This window comes from Panthera onca, chromosome A1 (genome assembly GCF_046562875.1).
Source record: "Panthera onca isolate mPanOnc1 chromosome A1, mPanOnc1 haplotype 2, whole genome shotgun sequence".
Taxonomy (NCBI): domain Eukaryota; kingdom Metazoa; phylum Chordata; class Mammalia; order Carnivora; family Felidae; genus Panthera; species Panthera onca.
Genome location: NC_138339.1, coordinates 149365611 through 149384264, shown reverse-complemented (window position 1 = coordinate 149384264; position 18654 = coordinate 149365611). Strand labels below are relative to the sequence as shown.

Sequence of the window (18654 nt, the reverse complement as noted above, 5' to 3'; positions counted from 1 at the left end):
CTGAAACTAATTTAACACTGTGTCAACTATAGTCAAATTAAAAAAAAAAAGTAGCAAATTGGACAAACTCCAGAAGCAGCAAGACAAGCACATCTGCCCACTGAACACCTCCCCATTTTTTTTTTTTTTTTGACTCTGGCAAAGCATAGCATTGGTAGGGAAAAGGATATAAGAATGCACACAATTTAGCATCTTTCCCAAGACTTTGAAATCAACAAGCAGATCTCTCCTCTAAATAATCTGCAGTGGCATACCTTATTTTTATCTAAAAAGACTAAAAGGTTTCCAAAACAGACTTTAAAACTGTCAAGGATTACAAAAGAATTAGAAACAGCTAGGCCAGGGTAAGCAGCTATGCAGCACCTGACTAGTCAATCCCCTATCCCTCCAACCCAACACCAGACATCACTACTGACCCTGGCAGCATAAAACCCACCCCCACACTGGATCTGAGAAACAGTTTTTCATTATCTTAGAATAATTATTTGCCTTAAAGAAACACAGGACATTAATTTACCAACATAGAAAGACAGGCTTTCATAATTAAACATTTTAAGAAATGGCCTCAAAATACAGAACTATAATCACAGTGGGAAAGTTAGCGTTGCAAAGCAGAGTTACAAACCATAACACAACTAATAAGGTTATCCTGGAGTGTTTAAACTAAGAGTGGCCTAACCGCATACCATAAACTTAGAAAAACAGCTATCTAAATGAGGAAAAAAAATTAGGAACCTACAGATTCTCTACCTAACATTTCCAGAAATGGTCTGTGTGTGTGTGTATGGATATGGTGCAGTGAGGGGCCTGGGGCAGGAATCACAGGGAGGGGTTACGAGGGATTTATCAGAATCTAAAATAAAAGAAGAACACCTAAATAGGAAACAGACTAGAATGAAGATACAAAGGTCCTTGCAAAAAGTTATACCCCACCCCTATAGCCCTAAAAAGATTCATAGTTCCCTAATCAAATGCCTTATATTAAATCTATTTTAACCATCCTCTGGCTAGGAGTGGAAAGAAACAGCTGCTAGAAACAGGAACATAAAGAAAGGGGTAGGAACCTCTGGTCTTTTTCCTGTTAGGAACCAAACTTCTACCAATCAAAACCAGGGACAATCAGGTATCTGAATGTTCCCATGGAAGGAAAACGTAATTATAAAAACCACCAACTGGGGGCTGAAATCCACTAATCATAACTACCCGCAGCCAATAGGTGTGCCACAGCCTGCCTCTCCCTCATCTGTACTTAACCTTCACAATCAGTCTGAGTGGAAGCCAACAGAAGTGCTTAAGTACCCACCCACACCATATCTGTATAAAATGCAAGTCAACAGAGCGGTCAATGTCAAACACAAGTTAAGCATAATACACGCAGCACAATGATTATACAAAATCATACAAAAGAAAAAAGAAATACTACAGAAATCGAAAAATATTCCACAAAAAAATTGTTTCTTGTGCTTAAAAAACTACATAAACAAAAACTACAAATAAAGAAGTCAACTGTGCAACAACAAAAAGTGAGATAAAAAGAGTGTAGAGGAAAAAATATTTGAATATTAGAATCTCTAGAACAAAATCAAGGCAAAAAAGGAAAGTCACAGACTACATAAACATAATTCCTACTAAAACAAGAAGCAAAGACAGGTGAAAATTAAATACACTTTTTTATGGAAAAACAAAAGAAAAGAGATGATTAACATAATATCTAAGAGAGTAATTGAGTAATGCCATAACTCAATAAACCTACGCTTTGGTATTTACCAAAGAGGAAAAAAAACTGCATTTCCAAAAAAATACATTTATATAAACTTGCATAATAGTTTTATTCATAAGCGCCAAAACCTGAAAACTGAAATGTCCTCGACAATGAAAGGATAATCAAAGGATAAATACTACTCAGCAATAAAAAAGGAATAAACTATTGATACATAACACACATATACAGATGAATCTCAAACATTACAAACTGAATGAAAAAGACCCAAAAGAGATTCCATTTACATGAATGTGCAGTGGTAACAATGGCTGCCCTAATGGGAAATGATGAAAATACCCAATATCTTAAATGAGGTGTGGTTTATATGGTATATATTATGTACCAAAATTCAAACTGTACATTTAAGGCCTATACATTTTACTTTATATAAATTTTACCTTAACTAAAAAACCTTCTGTACTCAAAGACTTGGTCAGGTGTGAAGACAAACAAAAGGACATTTTCAAGCAATTACTAACAAAACATACAACCCATGTACTTTTCTAAATTACTCATTATAGCATTATGACAAAAAGTGCACACAACTTAAGTGGCCATTAACAAGAATGTACAATTAAATGAGTCACTCTACAGCCACACTAGGGGAAATCATGCAGCTGTAGGAAGAATGATGGTAAGTATTGGCATTACATTGAATTATTTACTTTGTATTTTAGGATTAAGCAAAGAATGACTTATGTCAATGATGTTAAGAACCAAGATTTTCAGGGTAAGAAAGCATTTATAAATCAAGTGAAAACACCAACACCAAAACTGACTTGAGAATATCAATATAAACCAATGATTTTAAATTTGTTTCTAACAATGCACTGGAGTGCTTCAGAACCTATGCTATGTCTGGAATAACAGCACCTCTAATCCTCAGTTTTGATCTCTAATACCAAGAAAGCAAAGTTCTTTGTAAAATGGACAATTACAAGTCTGGGGCAGGAAATGTATAAAATGTATAAAGCCTGAGACATCCTTTAGTGCCAAAAACCTAAGTCAACAGGACACAGGAGCCAGTTAGAAGGGGTCCTCACTGGCCAAAACTGTGGACAACTTGAGCAAAAAGAATCATAAGTATAAAGGAATGAAATACACTGAATCAACAAAGATGTGTAGATAATGTAAGTACCTGTGCTACAGAAAACAGCTGGCAGTGCTGTAAAAGGTGGATTAGCAGCAGAGGAAACTACTGCAGTAATCAAGGCAAGAAAAAAGCAAGGGGGAGGAGGAGGAAAGGGAGTGCCAAAGGTGCAAGTTAGACAGACACCATTGGAGGCAGCTTTCAAACTAAGAAAATTGGTCACCAAAGAGAAAGATTTAGGTGTTTAACTTTTCAGCAAGTACCGCATTTGAGTTAACCAAACAGTTCCAGTTGAAGAACAGCCCCACTTTACAAAAGAATGACAGCTAACAAATGAATAATAATAAAAAAAAAAAGCAGTATCATTTTATAACTCCTTTTTTAGGCAAGGATTCTAAATTGTGTTAAAACCATTAGATGAATCACTGGCACTGGTGTAATGCTAAGGTAACACCATCATCCAAATTGTTTTTGGATCACAAGGTAGAAAATGTTAAAGGGAGGAATAAAAGGTTACCTTCTTCAATCTTCACGACACTAATGGGGGGGAGAACCAGACACTGACTGAGTCTCTTGATATGACAGAACCCCAAGTGCACATCAACAATGTTCACCTTGATGAAGAACTAGAGGAACTGGCCAGATAACACCAAAGAAGCAATCAGACAAAGTGAGAATGCAGGAGCTTCTGCAGGATAACTGGTCTGCTTCAACAAGCTGGTGCCAGAACTATTTTAGATTTGAAGAGAATTAAGGGATACATAATCAGAGGTAATAAATGGTCCCTATATAAGACCCACAAATCAGCAATAAAGGACATTTTGTGGGCAGCTGGGGAAACATTTAATACCTAGTTCATATTTAAAATATGAATGAATAAGGGATGCCTGGGTGGCTCAGTTGGTTGAGCTCTTGATTTCAGCTCAGGTCATGATCTTGCAGTTTGTGAGATGGAGCCCCGTGTCTGGCTCTGTGCTGACAGATTCTTGGGATTGATTCTCTCTCTCTCCGTCCCTCCCTCTCTCTCTCTCTCTCTCTCTCTCTCTGCCCCTCCTCTGCTCATGCTCTCTCTCGCTAAATAAATAAACATGAAAAAATTTTAATATTAATGAATAATTATGAAATCATGTTATTTTGGCCATGGACAAAAATGTTAAGAGGCACTCTGAAGTTGAAGAATTTATTTTAATTATATTGGCCAGATCTTTTTCAAGGAAAATGAAGTTGAATTACAGCCATCCTCAACTGACAAAAAATGCTAAATTTAACATCTCTTTTTTCCTTTTTACATTTTCATATCCATTCTTTGTGTATTCTTTCTCAAACATGAAGGAGAAAAGGACTGGGGCAGAGGAAAGGGAGGCAGGGAAGCAGAAAGAAACTCATGCGCAGAAAGACCCTTTTCATTGACTTATCAGGCCCCTGTCAGAGCTACAAGTTAGGGTGTACAGTTGACACCTGAACAACACAGCTGAAAACCCATGTGTAACTTCTGACTCCCCAAAATCTTTACTAATAGCCCACTGCCGACCTCAAGCCTTACTGATAACATGAACGTCTGATTAATACATATTTTGTATGTTATATATTATACACTGTATTCTTACAATAAAGCTAGAGAAAAGAAAATCATATGGCAGAGAAAGTAGTTACAGAACTGTACTATAAAAAATCGACACATAAATGGACCTGTGCAGTTCAAACCCGTGTTGAGACAACCGTATTTGAAAAACTAGTGACACTAACCTTGGTGCCAATTTATTTCTTCTAATCCAATTTTTCACTAAATCAGACTGATTTTTAACTCTTTATAATTTCTAAACCTGTCTTCTCCATTTTCACTGCTACTGAAGCTAATTTACACGCTCCTTATTTCTCACCTTCAAGTACTAACAATCTCCTCTATCCACATCTACCTTCCAGATAGATGCCTGCTCATGTTGCTCCCCTGCTTAAAAACCAAAGATGGCCCTTTCCACCGATTTACCTACCTAAATTCCAAATTTCAAATTCCTTTATTATCTAGACTTAGCCAACTATTTTCTCATTCCTCTTCATCCACTTACACTCATGCTACCCTATAAAGTCCTAAATTGATTACAGCAAACCTACTTCTAAGGGGTAGTATTTTAGTATGTGCTAACCCCTTCACCAAAGACAACCTTCACGCTAGACTTCTACTCGCCCTTCAAGCAAACCCAAGTCACATGTTGGAGCCTCTGCAAACCCTTCCCAATAAAAGCACATGTTCACTACTCCCTCCTCTGCGCACCAAACACTTTCTCCACCATCTGTCACACCGAACACCCAAACAGTTTGCATCTCCCGGAGTCTGGTGGAAGTACTACTAGAACATTCCACTAATGAACTGGTCTAAACATTCTTTCATTCATGACCCAGAATCAGGTATTCACAGAAGAAAAATCCCAAAGCAACTCAGTACATCTGAACCATGCTTCCTTAGGGAGCTTTCTTTACAGAATCACTCATTCACCAAATGCTTACTAATCACCTTCTCTGTGTCAAGTACTCTGTCAGGTGCCAGAAATAAACAATAAATAAATACATGGTCATGGCACTTTATCTGCTTGGGGAGCAACAATTTCACAATCATATAATCACACTACAACCCTTTCTTATTTTTACAGTCATCACTCTAATTTAGGACTTTGCCTTTTTTCAACTATTATAATAAACTCTCATAATTGGTATTTATGCCTTATAGATTACAACTAACCTACATAACACTCAAATTATTAATTATTATTAACCTACATAACACTCTCAACTTCTAAAGCTGAGTCCTAATTACACTGCAGAATTCAGGAAAAAGAACCATTCTTTGTAAAAAACTGGGAAGTCTTCTGGAATGATTTCTGGTCCTATATCAGCTTTAAAACTGGGATTCTATGGCATCCTCTCTCCCATCACTGCCCCCCACCTAAACTTTCTACTCCTTAGAAAACAAATTCAAACTTCTTAGTTTAGAATTCAAAATATTCCCTTTCCAGATTTTATCCAATACTTTTTTTTTTTGGATGCAACTGGCAGATAACTGCCATCCTTCAAATATGCTCCACTATCTTCTATTACCATTACAAAAACACCAAGCCACTGTAAGAATGCCACCAAAAAAAAAAAAAAAAAAAAAAAAAAAAAAAGGAAAAAGAAAAGGAAAAGAAAAAGGAAATGAAAAAGAAAAAAATTACTCCCTCTTTGAATACAATCCAATTTATTCACAGGTACATTAAAAATCTGCATAACAATAAATACTAATTTAACCTGTTTTCTGTTCCTACCAAGACATGTAATAAGACATGTAAAATGTCACATAAACACAATAATTCGATGCTTTTTTAAAATATGAAAACACTCTGGAACTTTAAATCGATAGTAATTATGGCAGGCTTAGCACACCCTGTACCTTACCTTCTGTTTCTTCCAGGTGTATTAGTTGAATTCTACACATGAGAAACATGTGACTCTCTGTAACTGAAATCAGCTACTTCCCGCGGACTACGTTCTTAAGTCTTTTTTTAGAACTTCAAGTCAGTTAAGGCACAGCTCCATCTCACTTTAAACCCCAATCATCCTGACTCTCAATGTCATCACATTTGTCTTCTTTTTCTATCCAGATTTCCACCACGATTGATGGGCCAATTAAAAGTTTACACAGATGATAAGCCTCATTCAGGAGCTGTCCTTAGTGGCAAAACTATCACCCTGTCTATCACTAGTGCCCTGTGGCAAGCCAAGCATAAAAAAACCTTTGCAAGAAGACTACTCTTATCTAAAAAGCAAAACTTAAATCCAAACTGTGAGATCTGTTGAGTTCAAGGCTACTGTTATAAACAGCCAAAGATACTGCAGGTATCTTACATTTCATGATTATCTCTCAAAACAGGTTTCTGAATTGCACAGGAGAGATAATAGAAAAAAACAAGGCACCAAAAAGATCTTACTAAAAAGTGAAATTGTCATCTTGGTCTTCCAACCTGCCCTTCCTCTATGATCCCCACACTAGCTTTCCAAGCCAGAAATAGGAGTATTATCCTTAACTCTTTCCTATCCAATCCCAGCCTTCATATCCAGTTCCCTAGTTCTAGTCCACTTGACCTCCTAAATCTTCGTCTCACCCAATCTGTCTCAACCTCCCAGGCTCTTCCCTGAGATACGAGCTAATGCAACAGTCTCAGACCCACGTTCTTCTGCTGCACCCCAACTTGAATGCAGCCTTAGACACTATCCAAAGTGACCTCCTAAAAACACAAGTACTTAACTCATGGTCCTAAAACCACATCTCCTTCATCTTTATACCCACGGACTGACAGTGCACCTGACACAAAGGAGGCTCAAATATGAGTTGAATTAAACAGAGGAACCCCAGGCTCATCTACAAAACAGGCCCCTGTGTGCCTCTCCAGTCATATCCAATTCCCACTTACCTCTCACAAACCTCTGTGCTTTACCATATGCTATCGCTCCTGCCTGAAATGCCATCTCTCCCTCTCCTCCAGATACCTTAAGGAACTCTGGTCATCTTCAAATGCCAAATCAGATATCCGACTTCAAACAGGTCCTTCCTTCCCTATCCCTCCCAAACACGGAGCTTATCATTCCCTGCTTTGAGCTTTTCCGAACCTTGAAGATTTTTTCTATAAGAGTATCTTTAACCACACCTGACTTTTTCTTTTATGTCTCACTCACCTACTCTAATATAGCTCCTTGCACTTCTATTTTTAATATTTTTTCTCTTCAGAGCCTGGCAAATAGTAAGTGCTTGGTGAATAATTATAAGAATTCAAGGAGAGAAGCTGTGATAATTTAAAAAAAAAAAAAAGAGATAGCAAACATTTGTAAGAGACAAGTGTGCTAACAGAAGCAGGGCCCATTTTACCAGCAATAAGAAAAACTAACATCTATACTTCTAACCTTGAAAGCAAAATCTAGAAAAACCAGACAGAAAGGACCAAAAACCGAGAGTACTGGTTCTAGGACAAGAATCAAGGGGACAAACTTAAAGATTAAATTGTATAAACATAATCTTAGTGACATGCCCTAGCAGATTAAGAGCAAACCTCAAACAGATGGGGGTAACGGCAAAACTGTGTTGCACTGCCCATCTGCCACACTCTGCACTTGGCAGTAACAGCCAATGTTATCTGAGCACTCACCTCGTGACAGGCCTATCAGGCCCTTCACATACATGGTCTCATTTAACCCTTCAGGACTCCTGTAAGTAAATACTACTATTCTCCTTACAAACAGAAGGGAAGGTCCAGAGAATGAGTAACTTACCCGAGGTCACAGAGATACCAGTGGCACAACTATGATTTTAACCCAAGTCTGATCCACAAGTCTGTGCTCTATCTAACCACTATGCACTCATTTACTTTTATTACTCTCAATTCAATTCTCAAAGCAGCCCATGAGTTAGATAATATCGCATTGTATTTTACATGAAGACACAAGGTTTTAAATCATTTGCCAAGGTCATACATGCTTGTTAAGTAGTAGAGCTGGGGCGGGGGGGGGGGGGGGGGGGGGGGTTTGAACCTAGGACAATCTAGCTCTTCACACTACTCTAGAATTCTGTCACTGATAAAGCCAAGATCTCATGTTCATTCCTCAAATATTGTGTGGTTGAGACCATCAGCCCTCCAGTTTCCTTCACAGATGTATCATCTTTCCAAGCTACTCCCCACCTGCCTTCTCTACTCCCAACCTCTGCCTAATACTCTAAGACAGCAGATCTCAAACACTATCATCTCAGAATGCTTACATACTTTTAAAAACTCACAAATACCCCCAAAGAGCTTTCATTTATGTAGGTTATACCTATCAACATTTGTCATCCTAGAAATTAGAACTAAGAAAATTTTAAATATGTATTAACTTGTTAAATATACAACCATCCCATGTTAAAACATTTTTATGAAAAGGAACTATTTTTGAAAACAAAGTAAAATTTTGTGAGAAGAATGACACTGTCTTGCATTTTTGCAAGTCTCTTTAATGTCTGACATACTAGAAGACAGCTGGATTTGCATATCTGCTCCGAAGTCAATCTGATCAGATCCCACACATCATTTTTTTTAGCTTCTGGAAAACTCCACTGTACACTCATTAAGAGATTAAGAACGAAAAAGACAAATAACATCTTAGTAATATTTTTAAGAACTTAAGGTTTCTGTAGCCACCTCCCCCTCATAAAATCTCACACACAATTTCCTTAAATCCTTTTTCAAGTAGTACAAAAATAAGTTCCAGTCCAAATTGGTTTAAAATTTCCAATCAGTAAAAGACCTTGGTGAAAATGGAGCGATTTTTAAATTATGGTAAAATATTCCTCCAAAACATAGAGCTGAACAGCAGATGTAGCAGTCAAAACCAAGCTCTAACAGGAAAAGATCGGCATACCCATCTGCATCCGCAGTGCCCAGCCCGTAACAGACAGCCTGCAACAGCCTGTTACCAGACTCCTGTCACAACGCAATTCTAACTGTGTGCATGGGCCCAATCACACACGAGTGAGTATAAAATATAGTCAGAGAAGCAGAGAGAGAAGTTTCCTGTGCAACAACCATAGGAAACTACCAATTTGAAAGGTCAAAAATGGTTCAGGGGGCACAGCTCAGTTGGTTGAGCATCCGAATTCAGCTCAGGTCATGATCTTGTGGTTTGTGAGTTGTTTATGAGTTTGAGCCCCAGAACAGGCTTGTTGCTGTTGGCGCAGAGCCCACATCAGATCCTCTGTCCCCCCCTCTCTGCCCCTATCCCACTTGCGCTCTCTTACTTAAAAAAATAAGTAAATATATTTTTAAAAATTGTTGAAATACTAGCAATTTCAGTCAATCCAATAAATTAACTCAAAACACAACTATGAAAATACAGCAAATACAGGTTAGGTTAGATTTTTATTCTATATTTGAAGTTAAAGTACAACATACTAAGACAAGTAAGATTTGCCATCTAATCAGCAAACGCTAAGTAAGTGCCCACTAATAAGCAGGGTAAGTAAGTCAAAACCTCACCAAGATCAAAACGGCAAGGTAAGGGGGGCCACCAATCCTAAATCTGCTCCTTAGCATGAGATAAGCTGTAAACAACCATCTCATTTACAGCTTCAGCACCAAATGATGGATGCCAACAGAAATCTCTTCATTTCCTTCTTATCTTTTGTCAGATTTTCCATAATTTGCTGCTCTCTCTCTTACAACTCATGATAGTCTAGCTACCACCAACTAGTGGTGATTTTGGCCTTTGAGGCATTCAACATTTATTCTAATTTATATATCCAATCACTTAGGAGGTTTTAATATCCTGGCCATGTTTTAACCCACTAGTCCTTTTTTCCCCTACAAGAAAATTATTCATGAAATGCTGACCTTACAAATCATCAATAATAACACTACAATATTGCTCTGAAGCTACCTAGTGATGTTTCAGAAGATTTGGAAAGAAATCTTAAGCAACTCTGTTGAAATGGAGTTCCATTATGCACTGCTTTCTGACCACATAAGTGACTGCCTTTTCCTAAAACAATGAAATGCTTTAAAACTGGATTTTTGGCCAGCATGAATAGTATTCTTATGTGGACTCTCATGAAGTTTTTGATCCATAACCTAAGAGGATCACAAATATTAAGAATCTGCCAGGTAGTTCCATTCTATCAACAAGATCAGCCACCAATGTAAATGGTTATAAATTTGGGGAAGCAATTAGGTCTCCCTATATCATCAAATGTATATCAAAGGTCCATTCTAAGCCACAGCACCATGAGAGTGTGTTAGGACAGAAGTGGGGGATGTACAGTGAAATTAATACAAACTAGAGGGGCGCCTGGGTGGCTCAGCCGGTTGAGCATCTGACTCTTGATCTCAACTCTGGTTGAGACCAATGTCATGGTCTTGAGACACAGCCCCACATCAGGCCTGCTTAAGATATTCTCTCTCTTGGGGGCGCCTGGGTGGCTCAGTCAGTTAGGCGTCCAACTTTGACTCAGGTCATGATCTCGCGGTCCGTGAGTTCGAGCCCCGCATCAGGCTGTGTGCTGACAGCTCAGAGCCCGGAGCCTGCCTCAGATTCTGTGTCTCCATCTCTCTCTGACCCTCCCCCGTTCATGCTCTGTCTCTGTCTCAAAAATAAATGTTAAAAAGAAAATTAAAAAAAAAGATATTCTCTCTTTCTCTCCCTCTGCCCCTCCCCTGTTCACTTGCACTCTCAAAAAAAAAACAAAAACAAAAACACACAAACTAGAGTCAAACAGACCGATATCAAGAAAGATATGTTTACGTTCAACTTTAAGGCTAAAGCTTCCTCATTTATAAAATGATATCTACCTCACAATTTTGGTATGAGGATCAAATAAAATAACACATGTAAAGCACAATGCGTACCACATCATTAGCATTCAACAAAGCTCCTTCTTTCTTTGACTGCAAATCCCTAAGTCTGAATATCTCTAGTCTCCCTAAAATTAGAAACCAAATGATAATTCTTTAGATGTCCCAAATAAAGTACAGTTTTCATTTTCAACAATTTTAGATGAAAATATACAAAAGAAGCTTTCAGTCCACAAAACATGGCAGTTAGCTTCATCAGATACTGCTTTATGATGCTGTGGTGTTTGCATACAACCATACACAATCTTACGGAAGAAAAAAAAATTGCCCCCCAAAATGCTGAATGCAAGAAATATTTTTGACTTAACTTGAATAAATCTTCGTTTCTATTTGGTCTTAATTAGCAAGGACTCCTCTAATATCCTTTTTCATCTATCTCTCCACACCACCCCCACTCAAAATCTGCCTAGTTAAAAAAAATCTATATGGGACAGCTAGATGTATCCAGAGAATCACCTGTAATACTCCTTTTAGATACAAAGATCACTGTCTAATTTTTGTTTTGTTAGATCTCCATATGCTTACTTTGTAAGGTATATATGTGTAGCAAATAATTTTGAAAGAAAATGACTATGCCTTCTTTGCTACTATTCTACATTTAAAAGTACATCAAACATTTAACTCAACTGCAGACTGCTGAGCACAGGACAAATACAAATCTAGCAAGGGAATATGAAGAGTAAATTTTAGGCTTTCAGTAACTGAAGACTGAAAGTTCTAATATTATGATTTCACATCAGGTCCACCTCCAATGAGGAAATTTTTCCTTTGTTTTTTAAATCACATAAAAGTCCACAAAGAAAAAGCTTTATGTGATCCAATAAAAAGTTCATCATTTCAGCTAATATATCAGGGAAAAGTCTGAAATATAAATATATATAGAAATTTCCTAAGTTTTGGGCTTATGGAAAACATAAGGTAGGCAACAAATATAGGTGTTTACCTTCAGTCAACCCTGTCCTCTTCTTTATATTACCCCCTTTCCTTCTTTCCCACTCTAAACTTTTCCAAACAGCAGTCTATAACATTTTTCCATCTTAACCTCCCATTTGTCCCCAGCCTAACCTACAGTCTGACTTCCACCTCCCTGGTCCCAGAAAAATTTGCTCTGCTTATATTCACCTAACCGCCAAATCCTATTAAACTATTCTCAGAGCTCATCCTACCCTAAACCTGGCCGTCACTCGTCACTGAAAACTCCCTCTTGCTCGGCACTCCTACCTTTCTTGGCATCTGTAATTGTACTCTCTTATTCTCCTACCTCTTTAACCATTTTATTGCCGTTGTGTCCAAAATGTAAGTTTTGGCTGTTCCTAAGGGTTCCCTTGGTCACCTCTTCTTCCTGTCCTATATTATCCTGTGTTTCATTAAGTAAGTTTCACACTTAAGTGTATGCATATTTTTATTCTGTTCAGCAGGAGCCATAATTCTCAACTGATTCTCAAATGGGGACTCTACCTCCCTAAAAAAAGGTAAAAAGCATTTGTTCATACACTCTTCCTGAGTGATCTCCAAACTTCCAATACTAACTATATACTAACCAAGTCTTTAAAATTCCCAACCATTCTCTGGTCCAGATACCTATTAAGACATAGTGCACCTAAATACCCAATGGGCATATGAAAGTCAGATGCAAAAGCAACCTATTCCACTTCCCTTTTCCAAATCTGCTCTTCTTCCTCTACTTCCCCCAAGTTAAATCATACCAAGTTACCCAAGCTAAAAACCTTCTGAGTGGTACTCAATTCCCTATTTTTATAACTCATTGCTTGTCTGTCCCTAATTCTGGTATCTTTCAAATTTATCCTATTCTTGTCCAGCTCCTATGCTGATATTCTTAGCCTCTCACAAGGACTTAAATGAACTCTGACCCCTTTCATCCACTGTCCGTATTTTTACTCTCCTGAAAAAAGTGTGTCACACACAATTGCCCCACTACTATCCACTCAACCTCTCAGTGGATCCTCAGGATATACAGACAGAAGTCCCAACACTTTAAGAAAGAGCCTTAGACTATTCACAAACTGTTTCTGTCCCCTCCTCCTATCCCTCCCATCCTTGCGTCCTATGTTTCACAGCCAAAGTCGTATGTAACTTGACTTTGCAAATATCATTCCTTCTCCATGAAAAGTCCTACTCAGCCTGGCAAGTGCCTATTCACCCTTAAAAACTCAGCTCAAAGACCTCGGAGATGACTCTATCAAGTTTCCCAAGCAGAATTAGTTGTTCCTTTCTTAGCACTTGCTTTGTATACTCCTTATTACTGTATAACCTGTGAGAGTTTTATTGGTCCATTTGTCTTTACACCCCACTATAAACCCCACTTGGGACAAAAGACCATAAGCCCCATAAGGATAGCAAGTCTATACATGGTGCCTAACATATGGGTGTTTGGGTATTTTTTGAACTGCGTTTCAGTACTATTTTAAAATGCTGTATTCAAGTATAATTAATTCTGCTTTATTGCTTGTTCTGAAATGTGAGTTTGTTCCAGTGTGATTGATATATTAGGGAATTTAAGCGTAACGCAAAATTCCCATTTGCATGCCATTTCTCATCTGCATCTACCGCACTAAACGAAGGTAGAAAACTGCACCCAGCCAAACTGAGCTGAGCAGAAATACACAAAACACACACATCTTAAACACCCACCCTCCAGACAGTTCTCCATGTGTGTGATACAAGACACACCCACCCACCCACATCTGGTGTTACTAAACATTCCATTTGATTTCAGATAACCTGCCTGCTACCACTTCAAAGTAACAAACAGCAAACATTTTGATGCCCATTTCCACAAGCAAATGAGGTGTTTCTCAATGTAAAGTGCCACATTTACTGGAATATTTAGATACTCCTTAGCCATTTCACATGTGTAAAACTTTGCTACCATTCTCATCAGGTTCCTTTTTCAAAATAAGTCACTAAGTTTTTGAGTGTTGGACTCCAATCTCATTTTCCCCCACAAGGCCTGTAGTTTTTACTGCACAATCTTGCATACCATGGTAGCTTTTGGGAACCTGTATGTTGCTACACAGCAGAATAGACTACATAAATTAACAGCTAGCTGTATCATGAGCTCAGAGACTTTAATTTCAATGCTCCAATTGCAGTAAATTACTGGAGAGAAAACTCTGCCCTCCTACAAGTTTCACATACATATGGCCTATGTCCCAATAGACTATTAGGAGAGTTGCAATCTTTAAAAGTTGGTGCCTCCCACTTCTGGTGAGCAGAGAGTTGTTTTTTCCAGCTTAAGCTCTACAGTCTGCCTAAGCAGAACTCAAAAAACAAGTTCTCAGTGCCTGAATTTTCAAGTGTACCATTTTATGGGTTTCATTGTTTTGACTGCTTTTAACTTCTTCCAAAACATCCTGACATTTTGATTTTAAATTACCCAGCATTGTAAAGCAATTGGGCAAACCCTCAAGTCCACTATAAAAGGAACTACAGAACACAACAGACACTATATCCAAGTTAAAAAGATTCAGAATCATTAACTCCACAGTACCTAAAATGTGACTTTTTTTATATATAGGGCCTCCACTCAATCCTCCACACTGATGCCAAAGTGGTCTATAAATCACCTTGCTCCCATACTAAAAATATTTTGGTTCCTTCCTTTGCTACAGGATAAAGATATAAACCTCATTTTTAGTTGAGCAAGCATGGTCCTTCAAAATCTAGGCTGGACACACCTTTGCAGGCCACTCTTCCTGTTCCATAACACCTCACCATTGGGTCTTAGCCCAACTTTTGGCACCTGAATGCACCCACCGTTCCCTTCTGTTTGAAATGACCCCTCTCCCCAGTTTGACAAACACCTATTCTGCTGTTATTTTCTGTAAACTGGCCCCACGCCTTCTGCGAATTTATTCTTTCTTCTATTCTCTCATAGCACTTCATGCGCCTATGATAACTAGAGACTACATGACAAAAACTAGGTAGTGTTCATTTTTGAACTCTCAGGGTCCAATACCGTGTCCAGCACGTTTTATTCCTTGACATCCAACTGAAGTTATCCAGAAAATATAAACTGATGACGGAGAGGTAAGGCCAGAGAAGGGAAAGGTTAAGGCAGCCTACACATGGGTCCTCATTCTGGATACAAACAACCTACTCCTTTTCATTACTTGTTCAAAAACCAAAATATGGTGCATTCCATTGTACTTTAACACGCCAGGCTCTGTGTACAGGAAGTTTACAGTTTAATTTATCAAGTATATCTTAATTTCACATGGTGTTTCCTTAATCACACTTGTTGTAAACTGGCTACCTTTGGAAAGTGAGTAGCAGGCAAGGTGAAAGCAAAAAAAAAAATAAGCCAAAAGTGGAAGCTGAGGATTTGAAAACTGAAATCGGAACCTTTTTCTACATAGCACTGAATTCCATTCACAACAAAAAAATGCAAATAAGTGCTGCAGGCCCACAAATCTGCATTAAAATATATATCCTTACTGAACCTATTTGGACTTTTCCAAAATGATAAGCATTTTAAAAGCATAGCTTCCCAATGAGCAAGCATATAGGAAAGTTAGTGGTCCCTCACCCCTCATGGACCAAAGGCTACGGCTGTGAGTAATGTTGACCATTTATTCCAGTGTGCCTTACATATATTATCCCTTTCCAGCGCACTACGATATGAAAAAGGTTTATGCTTCAGGGCACCTGCGTGGTTCAGTTGGTTAAGCATTCAACTCTTGGTTTCAGCTCAGGTCATGATCTCACGGTTAGTGAGTTCAAGCCCCATATCAGGTCCTGCACTGGCAGTGCCTAAGCATGGACCAAAATTCGTATTTATAAACCAGTACAGTAGGCAAATTCCTTCAATGCCTTTATTTGCAGTCAGGACCAAGTTCTATAACCAACTTCATTCCTAGTCAAGAGAAAATAGTCTGAAATTTTCCAATAATTGTAGTTTTGATCTACCAAGATTTAAGAAACCTGAATACACCTACCACCAAAACAGGCATTCAAAAGGGCTTCTTCATCTACATCCCACTGATCAAGACACTTCTGAAACTATGCAAAAATCAACTTTCAGAGAGTGAATCTTCCTGAAAATGTCTGTCTTCTAGCCCATCCTTGTTTTCACTACTTCATTAAGTATCTTGTTCACCTGAGAACTGAACAGACACATCTATCCCAAATAACTTCTACCCATTAAAACACCTTCTGCCCTCCCCACCAATTACATCACTCTTTGATGTGCTTTCACACTCACACAAAACCTGGTCCTTTCCCTTTAAAAGTACCTTGGGCAAATCACTTTAACCTTTTTAGGTCTCAGTTTCCACATGTAGCTTTACAAATATTTTGTTTAAAGCAAGGTGACTGGGCCAGATCACTGGTCTAAAAATATTAAGCAATTTTAACTCTAAAAGTCATCCCATTCTGAAGACTGTCATAACCGCTCTGACAGCAATTACAAAAGTCTTCAAAACCTCTTGATCAATGACCATATCAACTCTTAGAGCCAACAACACTGTTTTGAAATAGTAAACCCTAGTGATTGTGAAAAAAAAAAAGTGCTAATAGATGCCATTTTATTTGCCACTTGTTCATATTCCCTCTTTTCCTCTCCAAAATTAAATTTCCAGACACAAGAATGCAAGAAATTCCGCACTAACACTAACAATACAATCCACCTAGAAAATGGTAAGTGCAGGAACTCAAATTCAAGCAGATTATTTAAACAACGTCAGCTTAACACAGTAATTCCAAGAAGATCAAGCAAGATGACTATTCACAATGTTGTCATCTGCAGTAACAGTTAAAGAAAAGGTTACAGGTGTTAGCAGACCCTCTGGAGAAGATGAGAAAGGAAAAAGAGTCAAAAAGTTTACAAAGACAATAACGATTGGTGTTTAAATATAAAAAGGAGGATGAGGTTCGGGGTTACTGGAGAAAACGGCTTCAAGTAATTAATTAGGGCTATCTCCGAGCTCTGAGCAATACTATAAATCTTCAAATCTGGTGCTAAGTGCCTCTTCAACCAGGTCATTGTCACACCTACCCCCTCCCCCCAAATCTGCGTTAAACTGAATTTTAAATACTTTTGGGGTAGAGGGTCAACAGTTGGTTTCCCGCGTTGCGGTAACTGCGAAGTTCCACACTCCACGGCGCACAATCCCACACAGCCACTCCGCCAAAGTTGCCACCCATCCTGGCCAAGAGTCCCCAACACCCACCCGCCTCCTCGGGATGACCAGAGTCGGGGTCCCAGGGCCCGGGCGCCGCTCCCCCGCGCCCTGAGCCCCCCAGTCCCCGCCGTCAATCAACGCCCCCCGCCCCCGGGCTGGGCGCGGGGGCGCGGCCTGGGACCCAGCCCGATCGGAGAAAGGCTTTCCCCCCTAAACAGCCGCCAGCTCAGCCAAGCTACGGGCTCGCTACCCACAAAACTCAAGTTGCCCGCGCTAAGACCCCGCGCGCTTCGGTCTCGGGGGCACGACCGAGCCGGGGCCGTGCGCGACCAGTGCGGGCAGCAGAGCCCGGCCAGGCCTCGGGTCCGTCTCCCTCACCTCTCGGGGTGCGCCGCCTTCCTCCGCCGCTGCCGCCGCCTCCTCCCTGTGAGTGCAGCGGGGTCTGACCTGTGGAACCACCATACCAGTCCCGCCCGCTGCTGCAGCGCCGCCGCCGCCGCTCCTCCGCCGCCTCAGCCGCCGCTCTTTGTTCCCCCTCCGAGCGCCACCGCGTCAGCCGCCCGCCTCAGGAGCCCCGACGGGCCGCCACTATGCCCTCCCGCCCTCTCGGCCCCCGGCCTCGCCCTCCTCGCTGCGCCCACTGCCGCCTTCGCCTCCGCGCCGCCGACGCCGCCGCCACCGACGCCGCCGCCTCCTCCTTCGCGCCCCCCTCGTTTTCATTGAAAGCAAACAAGCATCATGGCGGCGGCCGCCGTCCCCCAGCCAGCGAGCACCCCGACCGCCGCCGCCGCTCCAACATCCCGGCCGCCCATTGGCCGCCGCCGCCGGGCGCGACCATTCGGTGTCCGACGGGGTGGGTCGCTCCCCTCTCGTAGTTTCCCAAGCCCCGCCTTCTCACCCCCCCCGCGCTGGACAGCGGTGCGCCTGTCCGGCGCGCTCCTAGGCCAGCCCTCCCGCTGCTCTTCCCGCTCTGTTCCGCTCCTTTCCTGCTCGGTCCCTACTCTCTCCTCTCCTTAACGGTCCTCCGTTTTTCCATCTACCCTCCCCACGCCCCCTTTTTTTGTGTGTGTCTCAGGCTGTTCACTTTTGTCTCCTCTCTTCCCTCGTTTTCCTCGATCTCTTTCCCCTTCGTTCTCCTGTCAATCACGTGAAGACAGGGACCAGCTCTCAGACTTTTGACTTTAGCCAGTGCCTTGATCTGATTAAAGACGAGACATTAAATCGTGAACAGTCTCACGATTCCTCTTGCCTCAC

General features: G+C 40.3%; 1 protein-coding gene across 4 annotated transcripts in view; it reads right to left on the bottom strand.

The window, feature by feature from the left end:
* Window positions 1-18137, bottom strand: part of CNOT6 (CCR4-NOT transcription complex subunit 6) — a 76646-nt gene extending 58509 nt beyond the window's left edge. For all 4 annotated transcript variants that reach the window (XM_060636440.3, XM_060636441.3, XM_060636442.3 and 1 more), the window contains exon 1: window positions 17779-18137. The gene's annotated coding sequence lies outside the window, so the exon portion shown is untranslated. The remainder of the gene's footprint in view (window positions 1-17778) is intronic.
* Window positions 18138-18654: the final 517 nt, after the last annotated feature.